Source organism: Triticum urartu, chromosome 4, assembly GCF_003073215.2.
Source record: "Triticum urartu cultivar G1812 chromosome 4, Tu2.1, whole genome shotgun sequence".
Lineage (NCBI taxonomy): Eukaryota > Viridiplantae > Streptophyta > Magnoliopsida > Poales > Poaceae > Triticum > Triticum urartu.
Window position 1 is genome coordinate 456,030,515 of NC_053025.1, and position 15,712 is coordinate 456,046,226.

The 15,712-nt window shown below is 45.5% G+C and overlaps 1 pseudogene; it reads right to left on the reverse strand.

Moving 5' to 3' along the window:
- Nucleotides 1–12,018: 12,018 nt before the first annotated feature.
- On the reverse strand, nucleotides 12,019–15,354 carry LOC125553941 (annotated as a pseudogene).
- Between the last annotated feature and the right edge of the window lie 358 nt (nucleotides 15,355–15,712).

Genomic DNA, 15,712 nt, shown 5'->3' on the forward strand with positions numbered 1-15,712 from the left:
ACCGGCTTGACACCTTGAACTCCATCGAAGCATCATTGTCGTCTCGCCAACTATTGCTTCTATGACTATCACTACCGCTTAGTGATAAAGTAAAGCAATTACATGGCGATTGCATTTCATACAATAAAGGGACGACCATATGGCTCTTGCCAGTTGCCGATAACTGTGTTACAAAACATGATCATCTCATAAAATAAAATTTAGCATCATGTCTTGACCATATCACATCACAACATGCCCTACAAAAACAAGTTAGACGTCCTCTACTTTGTTGTTGCAAGTTTTACGTGGCTGCTACGGGCTGAGCAAGAACCATTCTTACCTACGCATAAAAAAACCACAACGCGGTATAGTGATTGCTTTTTGATATTTAGAAAGAACCTTGTTCATTGAATCCGATTCAACTAAAGCTGGAGAAACAGACAACCACTAGCCACCTGTGTGCGAAGCTCGTCGGTAGAACCAGTCTCGCGTAAGCGTACGCGTAATGTCGGTCTGGGCCGCTTCATCCAACAATGCCGCTGAATCAAGAATCAACTAGTGATGGCAAGCAATATGTATATACCCACACCCACAACTCCTTTGTGTTCTACTCGTGCATATAGCATCTACGCATAAACCTGGCTTTGATACCACTGTTGGGAACGCAATAATTTTGAAAAATTTCCTACGCACACGCAAGATCATGGTGATGCACAACAACAAGAGGGGATAGTATCATCTATGTACCCTCGTAGACCGTAAGCGGAAGCGTTATGACAATGCGGTTGATGTAGTCGTATGTCTTCACGATCGACCGATCTAGTACTGAAGATATGGCACCTCTGCGATCTGCACACGTTCGGCTCGGTGACGTCCCGTGAACTCACGGTCCAGTAGAGCTTCGTCAGCACGACGGTGTGATGACGATGATGATGTTGCTACCGGAACAAGGCTTCACCTAAGCACCGCTATGATATTACCGAGGTGGATTATAGTGGAGGGGGCACCGCATACGGCTAAAGATCAATGATCAACTTGTGTGTCTATGGGGTGCCCCCTCCCCCGTATATAAAGGAGTGGAGGAAGGGGAGGGGGCCGGCCTCTCTAGGCGCCCCCAAGGAGTCCTACTCCCACCGGGAGTAGGATTCCCCCCTTCCCTTTGTTGGTTCTAGGAGAGAAGGAAGGAGAGGGAAGAAGGACGGAAAGGGGGGGCCCCTCCCAATTCGGATTGGGCTTGGGGGGGCGCCCCCTCCTTTGCTTCCTTCCCCTCTAATCCACTAAGGCCCAATAAGGCCCATATACCTCCCGGGAGGTTCCGGTAACCTACCGGCACTCCGGTATACTCCCAATTTTACCCGGAACCATTCCGATGTCCAAACATAGGCTTTCAATATATCGATATTTATGTCCCGAGCATTTCGAGACTGCTCGTCAGGTCCGTGATCAAATCTGGGACTCCGAACTACCTTCGGTACATCAAAACACATAAACTCATAATACTGATCATCACCGAACGTTAAGCGTGCGGACCCTACGGGTTCGAGAACTATGTACACATGACCGAGACATGTCTCCGGTCAATAACCAATAGCGGAAACTGGATGCTCATATTGGTTCCTACATATTCTATGAAGATCTTTATCGGTCAAACCGCATAACGATATATGTTCTTCCCTTTGTCATTGGTATGTTACTTGCCCGAGATTCGATCGTCGGTATCTCAATACCTAGTTCAATCTCGTTACCAGCAAGTCTCTTTACTCGTTTCGTAATGCTACATCCCGTAACTAACTCATTAGCAACATTGCTTGCAAGGCTTCTAGTGATGTACATTACCCGGTTGGAGTAGGACTCCTCCAGGCGCACCCCTAGGGCCGGCCGCACCTCCCCCTCTCCCTCCTTTATATACTGAGGCAAGGGGGCACCCCATGACACACAAGTTGATCCTCGTGATCGTTCCTTAGCCGTGTGTGGTGCCCCCTTCCACAATATTCCACCTCGGTCATATCGCAGCGGTGCTTAGGCGAAGCCCTGCATCGGTAGAACATCATCACCATCATCACGCCGTCGTGCTGACGAAACTCTCCATCAATGTTTTTCTGGATCGGAGCTCGAGGGACGTCACCGAGTTGAACGTGTACAGAACTCGGAGGTGTCGTACGTTCGGTACTTGGATCGGTCGGATCGGGAAGATGTACGACTACTTCCTCTACGTTGTGTCAACGCTTCCATTTCCGGTCTACGAGGGTACGTAGAAAACACTCTCCCCTCTCGTTGCTATGCATCACCATGATCTTGCGTGTGCGTAGAAAATTTTGAAATTACTACGTTCCCCAACAGTGGCATCCGAGCCTAGGTTTTATGCGTTGATGTAATATGCACGAGTAGAACACAAGTGATTTGTGGGTGATATAAGCCATACTGCTTACCAGCATGTCATACTTTGGTTTGGCGGTATTGTTGGATGAAGTGGCCCGGACCGACATTACGCGTACGCTTACGCGAGACTGGTTTACCGCCGTGCTATGCACACAGGTGACTAGGGGGTGTCAGTTTCTCCAACTTTAGTTGAACCAAGTGTGGCTACGACCGGTCCTTGCGAAGGTTAAAACAGCACCAACTTGACAAACTATCGTCGTGGTTTTGATGCATAGGTAAGAACGGTTCTTGCTCAGCCCGTAGCAGCCACGTAAAACTTGCAACAACAAAGTAGAGGACGTCTAACTTGTTTTTGCAGGGCATGTTGTGATGTGATATGGTCAAGACGTGATGAGATATAAGTTGTTGTATGAGATGATCATGTTTTGTTGAAGTTATCGGCAACAGGCAAAAGCCTTATGGTTATCTCTTTATTGCATAAGATGCAAGCGCCAAATAATTGCTTTACTTTATCGCTATGCGATAGCAATAGTTGCAAGAGCAATTGTTGGCGAGACAACCATGTGACAACACATTGATATAGATCAAGATGATGGAGATCATGGTGTCATGCCGCTGACGATGGAGATCATGACGATGCTTTGGAGATGGAGATCAAAAGCACAAGATGATGATGGCCATATCATGTCACATATTTTGATTGCATGTGATGTTTATCTTTTATACATCTTATTTTGTTTAGTTCGACGGTAGCTTTATAAGATGATCTCTCACTAATTATCAAGGTACAAGTGTTCTCCCTGAGTATGCACCGTTGCGAAAGTTCTTCGTGCTGAGACACCACGTGATGATCGGGTGTGATAGGCTCTACGTTCAAATACAACGGGTGCAAAACAGTTGCACACGCGGAACACTCAGGTTAAACTTGACGAGCCTAGCATATAACAGATATGGCCTCGGAACATGGAGACCGAAAGGTCGAGCGTGAATCATATAGTAGATATGATCAACATAGTGATGTTCACCATTGAAACTACTCCATCTCACGTGATGATCGGACATGGTTTAGTTGATATGGATCACGTGATCACTTAGAAGATTAGAGGGATGTCTGTCTAAGTGGGAGTTCTTAAGTAATATGATTAATTGAACTTTAATTTATCATGAACTTAGTCCAGTTTATTGTGTTCCTAGAGAAAATTTATGTTGAAAAATGTTAGTAGCAATGATGCAGATTGGATCCGTGATATGAGGATTATCCTCATTGTTGCACAGAAGAATTATGTCTTTGATGCACTGCTAGGTGACAGACCTATTGCAGGAGCAGATGCAGACGTTATGAACGTTTGGCTAGCTCAATATGATGACTACTTGATAGTTTAGTGCACCATGCTTAACAGCTTAGAATCGGGATTTCAAAGACGTTTTGAACATCATGGACCATATGAGATGTTCCAGGAGTTGAAGTTAATATTTCAAGCAAATACCCGAGTTGAGAGATATGAAGTCTCCAACAAGTTCTATAGCTAAAAGATGGAGGAGAATAGCTCAAGCAGTGAGCATGTGCTCAGATTGTCTGGGTACTACAATTGCTTGAATCAAGTGGGAATTAATCTTCTAGATAAGATAGTGATTGACAGAATTCTCTAGTCACCATCACCAAGTTAGTAGAACTTCGTGATGAACTATGATATGCAAGGGATAACGGAAACGATTCCCAAGCTCTTCGTAATGCTGAAATCAATGAAGGTAGAAATCAAGAAAAATATCAAGTGTTGATGGTAGACAAGACCACTAGTTTCAAGAAAAGGGCAAATGGAAGAAGGGGAACTTCAAGAAGAATGGCAAGCAAGTTGCTGCTCAAGTGAAGAAGCCCAAGTCTGGTCCTAAGCCTGAGACTAAGTGCTTCTACTGCAAAGGGACTGGTCACTGGAAGCGGAACTGGCCCAAGTATTTGGCGGATAAGAAGGATGGCAAAGTGAACAAAGGTATATTTCATATACAGATTATTGATGTGTATTTTACTAGTGTTCATAGCAACCCCTCGGTATTTGATACTGGTTCAGTTGCTAAGAGTAGTAACTCGAAACGGGAGTTGCAGAATGAACATAGACTAGTTAAGGGTGAAGTGACGATGTGTGTTGGAAGTGGTTCCAAGATTGATATGATCATCATCGCACACTCCCTATACTTTTGGGATTAGTGTTGAACCTAAATAAGTGTTATTTCATGTTTGCGTTGAGCATGAATATGATTTGATCATGTTTATTGCAATACGGTTATTCATTTAAGTAAGAGAATAAATTGTTGTTCTGTTTACATGAATAAAACCTTATATGGTTACACAGCCAATGAAAATGGTTCGTTGGATCTCGATCGTAGTGATACACATATTCATAATATTGAAACCAAAAGATGCAAAATTAATAATGATAGTGCAACTTATTTGTGGCACTGCCGTTTAGGTCATATTGGTGTAAAGCGCATGAAGAAACTCCATGCTGATGGACTTTTGGAATCACTTGATTATGAATCACTTGATGCTTGCGAACCATGCCTCATGGGCAAGATGACTAAGACTCCGTTCTCCGGAACAATGGAGCGAGCAACTGACTTATTGGAAATAATACATATTGATGTATGCGGTCTGATGAGTGTTAAGGCTCACGGCAAGTATCATTATTTTCTGACCTTCACAGATGATTTGAGCAGATATGGGTATATCTACTTAATGAAACACAAATCTGAAACAGTTGAAAAGTTCAAAGAATTTCAGAGTGAAGTGGAGAATCATCGTAACAAAAATAAAAGTTTCTACGATATGATCGCAGAAGTAAAATATTTGTGTTACGAGTTTGGCCTTCAGTTAAAACAATGTGAAATAGTTTCACTACTCACGCCACCTGGACACTAGTGCAGAACCGGGCAATAGCACCGGTTCGTAAGGCCCTTTAGTGCCGGTTCCATAACCGGCACTAAAGTGTGGTCACTAAAGGCCCCCCTTTAGTACCGGTTCAGCACGAACCGGTGCTAAAGGGCAACCACGTGGCACGAGCTAGCTCCGGAGGCCGGGAGCCCTTTAGTACCGGTTGGTAACACCAACCGGTACTAAAATGTTTGGGGGGTTTTTGGTTTTATGATTTCTTTTTCATTTAATTTTATGTTTTCCATTTTAATTCTTTTTCGTTTGCTGGTATTTTATGATACTACACATTGTACACGTTATGCATATATATATAAATAGAATTTCTAGTAGAACCAATCATATATATATCATCAATGTCTCACAAACCACCATATTAATTCACACATACACACATGTATAGCTATATACAATTTCTCCTACATATGCATGTTGCCTTCGGAGCCAGTGGCATTAGCCTAATTGGTGCCTTCGGAGCACGATGACAATTGGAAGTGGTTCATGACCTGGTCGATGGGGCGGTAGCGGGTAATAGTATTCTCCCTTCGGATTTATGAACTGGTCGAGCAAAAATCCCGCTATTTCCTCTTGAAGTGCTTCTACGCGCTCCATTTCTAGGAGCTTGTCCCGCACCTCTTTGAACTGTTAAGAAGGAGATCAATATGCATGTGTATTAGTTGTGTGACTAGATATCGATAATGGTGTAAAAATTGTGAATAGTGTTCTGACAAGCGTACCCATTCCTGTCTTTGAGATCTGCTCCTTTCGGACGCCATCATGCGAATGTTCTCGCAAACGCAGAATGCACATAGATCAGTCCCCTGCGCCTGCTTCAGGGCCTTTATTACGAGAATGGAATTTAATTTGATCAGATAATAATTAATCAAGCATGATAATTAAAGAGATGGCAGCTAGCTAGCTAGCTAGTACTACTTAATTACTTACCTTGGGTCGAAACCATTTCAGCTGTCGTTTCCATTCGCCTTCCGTGACGCTGATGAACCTTGCCCAAGCCCTGCCCGCCGACAAAGAAAATGAATAAAGGGGTTATTAAATAGTTCATATCATGAAATGACGAACTAAATAGGCCAAGATATATAGTTAATAATGATTGAAATTACCTGTTGACTATCCCAAACAAGATGTTATAGTCACTATTTGCTTTGAGTAGTGAGTCCAGTATTTGAACTGTTCCGGCGTCAACTTTAATGATACACAATATCCAGTGAAATCTGCATGCACACACGTTTGCATGTCTTAATTAAGCGGGCATATGTAAGCAAAAACATGTAGTTAGCTAGTAGGCAAAAACAGAGAATTTGTAGTACAAGGAAGTGTGACTCACTGGAAGTTGTAAGGAAGTAGTATATCTTCATTGTATTTGAGGCGCTTCAAGAACTCTAGCATGCTGTCCTCTACCTGCTTTTCATGATGCTTGTTTATTTTCCATGTGTATTCATTAACGGTGTTTGGGTCAATGAACCCAATGCCATAGCGTCCACCTTTTCTCATTTCATACATCTTCATCCTGCATAATACCACAGAAAAGAATATAGTGAGGATAATTACAGGTAATGATTGATCAAAAGGATCACTACAGCTAGCTTGAGACTTAAATTACAGAAAGAAATCACTTACAGACAATAGCAACTGACGATAGATTTGTCGAGTGCGTCTTGATTGTATAACTGAAACAGTTCAGAATACTCAACGGTCACAGGTTTCTCATGGTAGTAATGATCCTTCTTGACTTGCACCATGAGGGACTCTCGATCGGATCTCTTGGTAATGTCCATGTACCATTGATGCAATTCATACATTCTCGTTGGGAGCTTCTTGACCTCTTCTGGCTTGACCAAAGGTTGGCCCCGGGCATATTTCCGTTTTATTTCCTCCTCTGTAAGCAGAGGCATGTCCTCGATCTCGAGGAGTTGTCCAACAGTGATGTTGAGAGTTTCAGCCTGCATTATATGCTCCTAGGTTATTACCACATCGCCCACCTCGGGAACGTAAACTGTTTGCCCACAATAATATTGAGCGCGTGTACTGTCACGTGTTGTTGGCAGCACAACAAGCGGGGTGGTCGATTGCGCCGCCTGTTCTCCCAGCTGGGCAACGGTTTTCCCGCATTTTTTGACAGCTGCTTGTTGCTTGCTCGAGCTCGAGCTCGCCTCCTTCTGTAGACGTTGTCGATGTAACTTCCTGATGTGGCGCTCATAGTCTGTGTCAATAGGATTAGGAGCTGGTGGTTGAGCCATACGAATGAAGTGGTCAACTACTTCCACAGGCACTTTCTCCCTTGGCGGCGGTGGCGGTTTCGGTCCAAAATGGGTGTCAACTTCTGCCCGCACTATGGCATTGGTTTGCTCCTCGGTCCTGTCGTAAGCCCTCTCAGGAAGAGGAGTAGTGAGGTTTGGACCATATTTATATCGCTTGCCTCCGCCTGTACTTCTTGTACTATGACCTCGACTCGTACCGCTACACACCATAGCTGCGGGGTGTCTCTTCTGCGATTGCTGAGGCGGCGGAGACGGCTGACAGGGCTGAGTTGGACGAGGAGGAGTGGCCTGAAGCTGTGCCGGACTTGGAGGAGGAGTGGCCTGAGGTTGTGCCGGACTTGGAGGAGGAGTGGACGTCTAACGCTGTGTCGGACTTGGAGGAGGAGTGGCCTGACATTTTGTCGGACTTGGAGGAGGAGGAGTGGCCTCACACGTTGGTGGACTTGGAGGAGTGGGAGTCTGCTGACACGGTGGCGGACTTCGACGAGGAGTCGGGTGACGCGGTGTCGGTGGCCTTTGAAAGATGATGCAATCCTTTCTCCATAGGATGATACGATGTTTGGCATCTCCGAGTGTGTGCTCCTCGTCACCTCCAGGAATGTCAAGCTCTAGCCCCGAATATTGGTCCACCACCTCATCAACCACGACACGAGCATAGCCTACTGGAATCGGGTTGCAATGGAAGGTTGCATCGGGGGAATTTGTATAAGCAACGCCGTCCGCCACCTTCAAGGATATGTTCTTAATTTTGAAGTGTAGCTCGCAGTTAGTGTTCTCTGCGATGTCATCCACGGGGTATCTATCCAGCATTGCGTCAAACAGGGCGGAACCCACACTGCTTCTCGGCATGGATGGGGTGGTGGTATCCAGTGCTGGATCATCCGCTAGCTGCTGCAGCTGCTGAGACCCCCTTTGCTGGCTAAGTGAGTCGATCTGCTCCTGCTGCCGCTGGAATTTGACTACCAAGTCCGCGTGTGCTGATTCTAGGCCTTGAAGGCGTTCATAGTCCAGCTTCCTCTTCTCCTCCTCCATCTTCCTCTGCTTCTCCTCCGCAATCTTCCTTCTCGCACGGGTTCTGTAGTCGGCGTTCTAGTCCGAAAACCCCTCATACCACGGAATAGCGCCCTTGCCTCGTGTTCTTCCCGGGTGTTCAGGATTTCCCAGGGCACGCGTAAGCTCGTCGTTCTCTCTGTTGGGCTGGAACACCCCCGTTCGAGCCTCTTCTATTGCAACAAGTATATTATCGTCGGCTCCGTTTAGACATGCCTTCGTCGAAACTTTGCCTGTCTTCGGGTCCAACTCCCCCCATGCGCATAGAACCAAGTCCTGCACCTGGGGGGCCAGCTCTTAGTAAACGGAGTGAAACCTGCATCCTCCATCTCTTTCTCAGACTTATCCCACTTAGGCATTGCCACCGCGTAGCCACCTGGCCCCAGCTTATGGAACTTATCCTTTTTTCGGCATTCTTCTTGTTTATTCTCGACCGTTCCTTAGCTAATTCTGAATCCTTGAATTTCACAAAATCGTCAGAATGAGCACTTTGATTCTCTAGTGTTCCCTCGAATACTGGAGTCTTCCTTCCTCCCTTGACGTACTTGTCCCATTCACGATTCTTGTGGTTCTTGAATGCAACCGCCATCTTCCTAAGAGAAGCGTCCTTGAATTTCTGCACATCTACTTCTGTGAAATAATCTGGTAGGGTGAAATGTTCCATGAGAGTATCCCAAAGCAGACTTTTTTGTCTGTTGTCGACAAAAGTAAGATCTGGACGTGGCTTTGCTGGCTCTCTCCATTCTTGAAGGGAGATCGGGAGTTGGTCCTTCACAAGAACTCCGCACTGACGAACGAACTTGTTCGCAATCTTCTTAGGCGCTAATGGTTCTCCATTAGGTTTGATTACCTCAATATTATACTTTACGCCCTCCTTCAACTTTTTGTTCGGGCCTCGTTTCGTCCTGTTGCCTGAAGATTTGCTTGATCCGGATGGCTGAAAGAAGAAAGATCGATTCGTTAATATATCTTCAACTCATTTAAAACATGTGATGATCACCAGATGCCTGCTTATATAAATATATATACCTCTCCAGTGTTGTCATAATCGTAGTTCATGACTTCATCAATTCGGTCGTCGCGGTCGAATATCATATCACCCTCTCCGGTGTTGTTTAGAAATTCGGAGCCGTCATAATCTTCTTCATTCTGATCATCATCTGGCCCGCGTATTATATCGAACATGGTCTGTTCTCCCTCTCTGTCGGTATTGTCCGCCATAGCTTTTATTTAACTATGCCAAAAGAAATATAAAACAATTTAGTATTCAAATTACATCGTCTCGAATAATAGATATAATCTCGAATACATCGTCTCGAATAATAGATATAATCTCAAATACATCGTCTCGAATAATAGATATAATCTCGAATACATCGTCTCGAATAATATATAATCTCGAATACATTGTCTTGAATATTATATATCGAGTACATCACTGGCTAGGTAGCTAATAAAGATCGAATACTACAGAAGAATCTAGGACACTCGCGGTTCCTGCGGCGCGGGCGGTGGACACCCAAAGAGAAGGAACCCTCACAGGATCATAGCTGAAGTGAGATCCCTGAAGAAACTGCCAGGTATTGGAGAACCTGCTGCCCTCTAACGCAACCATGTAGCGATGGACATGCTCGTCCTCCTCCCTGACACGGCGACGTACCACCTCCGGCGGGGCCGGCTCCCTCCGCACCGAAACTGGCCCACGCGAACGCCACCAAATGAGATCAGGGTTGACGACGGGACCCGGGGCCGGGTTCCTCATCAAGCGGCGCGCCCCTCCAGGCAGCACCTCCCAGTGCCAGCCCGGCGGAGCCCAGTCCCAGACATGGGTCAGTCGGACGTCGTCGCGGACGGGTTGACGGCGAGGATGCGGGCCGGGCATCGTCGAGAACAAATACTAACTATATGCCCGCAAAAAGTAACATTTTTTAATGATTGGATTTTGATAACTAAAATTTCTAACATTTCTATATAACACTAATTATGCTATCATTGCATATGTCAAAATTCTATATGCTATTTCATACTAATTAAGCATCTAACACTAAAAACAGAAAACACAACTTTTATACATCCATTAAAAAACTGAAAAACAACATTATATAAAAAAAATCCATACTAATTAAACACTAATTATATCCATCTAACATGCATTCATACATATATACTAGTGAAAAAATAATAATCTAAAAAATCTAAACTAATTAAACATACAAAATACGTATATAATAATATATACATGCATTAATTCATACATATGTACGTGTGTGTGTGTGTTCATCATGCTTGTGTGTGTGTATGGGCTCGGGGAGGGGCGGCGCCCATGGTGGCCGCCGGGGGCGAGGGAGAGGGGTTAGAGGGGGAGAGCTCACAGCGGGGCGACGGCGACGGCGAGGCGACGGCCGGGGGCGGCGACGGGCCGGGGCGTGACGCGGGGGCGGCGACGCAGGGACGGCTCGACGGGGACGGGCCCGGGGCGGCGACGGGGACGGGGGCGGCGACGGGGAAGGGGGCGGCGACGGCGACGGCGTCGATCGATCGGGGCGCGCGGGCGGTGCTTCAATGGGGAAACAGAGAAAGAAACAGAGGGAGAATGAAATTTTCGTAAGTGTTGTATATATAGAAGGCACCTTTAGTACCGGTTGGAGCCACCAACCGGTACTAAAGGCCTGTTTTGGCCAGGCCAAGCGGCGGGAACCGCACCCCCTTTAGTACCGGTTGCCGGCTCCAACCGGTACTAAAGGCCCCCCTTTAGTACTGGTTGGTGCCACGAACCGGTACTAAAGGGGGTGCGCTGGCGCGGGTGCGGTGCGCAAGTTTAGTCCCACCTCGCTAGCCGAGGGGCGACCGCACTGGTTTATAAACCCCCGTGCGGTAGCTCTCTCGAGCTCCTCTCCAAAGCAGGCCTACTGGGCCTACATGTTCTGTGCTGCCCTGTTGGCCTGCTAGGCCTTTGCGGGCCTGCATCCTGGCCCAACAACAGGTTGGGTTTCTAGTCGTATGCAGGCCGCTCTGACCTAGTAGGCGGGCTTTTTTATTTTTTTTTTGCTTTATTTATTTTTGAGTTGTTTTTTTGTGTAGTTAGAGTTTCTTTGTGAATATTTTTGCTTTAGGTACAAAAAATTACAAACTTTCTGTTATTGCCCGTAGTTTTCAAATTTGAATAGTTTAAATTTTGAATTATTTGAAATTAGTGTGAATCACTAGTTTGTGAATAACTTAACTTTAAAAATCAGTAAAGGCATGAAATAATTTGTTTGCACATAAAATTTCTTCGCATTTCAAATGCCAAAACACATAATTAACTACCCTAACTATTACAGAGATTCCCTTCTGGGTGTGAAACACAGAAGAAAGTGATGATAGTGAAGCCGATCACATCCCAGATCTTTGGGTGTGAAACTTTCTCTTCGCGTGTGTCCCTTTGCGCCGTAACCATGGAAAATCTTCATCATTTAACGGGATGCTCGGGTCAATATTCACTGTGAATGGAGCAATTTCATCAAACTTTTCATAATCTTCTGACTTGTTTGTCTTGTCATCCACTCCCACGATGTTTCTCTTCCCAGAAAGAACTATGTGCCGCTTTGGCTCATCGTACGATGCATTCACTTCCTTATCTTTTCTTTTTCTTGGCTTGGTAGACATGTCTTTCACATAGAAAACCCGTGCCACATCATTGGTTAGGACGAATGGTTCGTCTGCATACGCAAGATTGTTGAGATCCACCGTTGTCATTCTGTACTGCGGGTCTTCCGTTACCCCGCCTCATGTCATATTGACCCATTTGCACCGAAACAAAGGGACCTTCAAACCACGTCGATAGTCAAGTTCCCATATGTCCTGTATATAACCATAATATGTTTCCTTTCCCGTCTTGGTTTCTGCATCAAAGCGGACACCACTGTTTTGGTTGGTGCTCTTCTTATCTTGGGCGATCGTGTAAAATGTATTACCATTTATCTCATACCCTTTGAAAGTCATTATATTCGAAGATGGTAACTGGGACAGCAAGTACAAGCCATCTTCAATAGAGGTGTCATGCATGGTACGTGTCTGCAACCAGCTGGCGAAACTCCTGGTTTGTTCACGTGTAATCCAGTCATCAGACCGCTCCGGGTGTTTGGAGCGTAGCAAATTCTTGTGTTCATCCATATACGGAGCCACCAAGGCGGAATTCTGTAGAACTGTGTAGTGTGCTTCAGTGAGAGAATGTCCGTCCATACATATTATTTGTTTCCCTCCTAGCGTTCCTTTTCCATCCAGTCTGCCCTTATGCCACGATTCAGGAACACCAATCGGCTTAAGGTCAGGAATAAAGTCAATACAAAACTCAATGACCTCCTGATTTTGACGGCCCTTGGAGATGCTTCCTTCTGGCCTAGCACGGTTATGAACATATTTATTTAAGACTCCCATGAACCTCTCAAAGGGGAACATATTGTGTAGAAATACAGGACCCAAAACGTTAATCTCTTCGCATAGGTGAACTAGGACGTGCATCATGATGTTGAAGAAGGATGGTGGGAACACCAACTCGAAACTGACAAGACATTGCACCAAATCATTCTCTAACCTTGGTATGATTTCTGGATCGATTACCTTCTGAGAGATTGCATTGAGAAATGCACATAGCTTCACAATGGCTAATCGAATGTTTTCCGGTAGAAGCCCCCTCAATGCAACCGGAAGCAGTTGCGTCATAATCACGTGGAAGTCATGAGACTTTAGGTTCTGGAACTTTTTCTCTGCCATGTTTATTATTCCCTTTATATTCGACGAGAAGCCAGACGGTACCTTAATACTGAGCAGGCATTCAAAGAAGATTTCCTTCTCTTCTTTGGTAAGAGCGTAGCTTGCATGACCCTGATGTATGTCGTCTTTTCCGTGCATACGTTGCTGGTCCTCTCGTGCCTCAGGTGTATCTTTTGTCTTCCCATACACGCCCAAGAAGCCAAGCAGGGTCACACAAAGATTCTTCGTCACGTGCATCACGTCGATTGCGGAGCGGACCTCTAGGTCTTTCCAATAGGGCAGGTCCCAAAATATAGATTTCTTCTTCCACATGGGTGCGCGTCCGTCAGCATCATTCGGAACAGGTTGTCCACCAGGACCCTTTCCAAAGACCACCTTCAAATCCTTGACCATATCATGTACATCAGCACTAGTACGGTGGCGAGGCTTCGTCCAGTGATCCACCACACCTTTGAAATGCTTGCCTTTCTTTCTTACGGGATGCCTGCTCGGAAGAAATCGACGATGTCCCAGGTACACATTCTTCTTACAATTAGCCAAATATATATTGTCGGTATCGTCCAAACAGTGCGTGCATGCGCGGTATCCCTTGTTTGTCTATCCTGAAAGGTTACTGAGAGCAGGCCAATCATTGATGGTCACGAAAAGCAAGGCCTTTAGGTCGAATTCTTCCCCCATGTGCTCATCCCACGCACGTACACCTGTTCCATTCCACAGTTGTAAGAGTTCTTCAACTAATGGCCTTAGGTACACATCAATGTCGTTGCCGGGTTGCTTAGGGCCTTGGATGAGCACTGGCATCATAATGAACTTCCGCTTCATGCACAACCAAGGAGGAAGGTTATACAAACATAGAGTAACAGGCCAGGTGCTATGGTTGCTGCTCTGCTCCCCAAAAGGATTAATGCCATCTGTGCTTAGATCAAACCATACGTTCCTTGCATCATCTGCAAACTCCTTCCCGTACTTTCTTTCGATTTTTCTCCACTGCGACCCGTCAGCGGGTACTCTCAACTTTCCGTCTTTCTTACGGTCTTCTCTGTGCCATCGCATCGCCTTGGCATGCTCTTTGTTTTGGAACAAACATTTCAACCGTGGTATTATAGGAGCATACCACATCACCTTGGCAGGAATCTTCTTCCTAGGGCGCTCGCCCTCGACATCACCAGGGTCATCGCGCCTGATCTTATAGCGCAATGCACCGCATACCGGGCAAGTATTCAAATCCTCGTACTCACCGCGGTAGAGGATGCAATCATTAGGGCATGCATGTATCTTCTGCACCTCTAACCCTAGAGGGCAGACAGCCTTCTTTGCTTGGTACGTACTCTCGAGCAATTCGTTGTCTTTTGGAAGCATATCCTTTATCATTACCAGCAACTTTTCAAATCCCTTGTCAGATACACCATTCTCTGCCTTCCATTGCAGCAATTCCAGTGTGGTGCCCAGCTTTTTCTTGTCACCTTCGCAATTCGGGTACAACAATTTTTTGTGATCCTCTAACATGCGCTGCAACTTCTTCTTCTCCAAATCACTTGCGCAGTTTCTCTTTGCATCGGCAATGGCCCGACCTAGATCATCAACGGGCTCATCTGATGCCTCTTCTTCAGCTTCTTCCCGCATTGCCGGCTCAGCTTCTTCCCGCATTATCGGCTCAGCTTCTTCCCCCATTGTTGTATCATCGTATTCAGGAAACCCATGGCCAGGATAGCTGTCGTCGTCCTCTTCTTCTTCATTGTCTTCCATCATAACCCCTCTTTCTCCGTGCTTGGTCCAAACATTATAGTGGGGCATGAAACCGGACTTAAACAGGTGGACGTGAATGGTTCTTGACATAGAGTAATTGTGACCATTCTTACAGCGAGCACATGGACAAGGCATAAAACCATTCGCCCGCTTGTTTGCCTCAGCCGCAAGCAGAAAAGTATGCACGCCCTCAACAAACTGGGGAGATCATCGGTCATCGTACATCCATTGCCGGCTCATCTTCATTACACAACACCGAATAGACCAAATTAATACAAGTTCATACATAAAGTTCATACAACACTTAAATGCAACAAACAAATAACTCTCTAGCTAAAGCATTTAAATGCAACAACAAATACGATCAAGATCGCAACTAAGGTAACAATGGATCCAACAGCATGATGATACCAAGCCTCACTATCGATGGCATATTTTCTAATCTTTCTAATCTTCAAGCGCATTTTCTCCATCTTGATCTTGTGATCATCGACGACATTGGAAACATGCAACTCCAATTCCATCTTCTCCCCCTCAATTCTTTTCAATTTTTCTTTCAAGTACTCGTTTTCTCTTTCAACTAAATTTAACCTCTCGA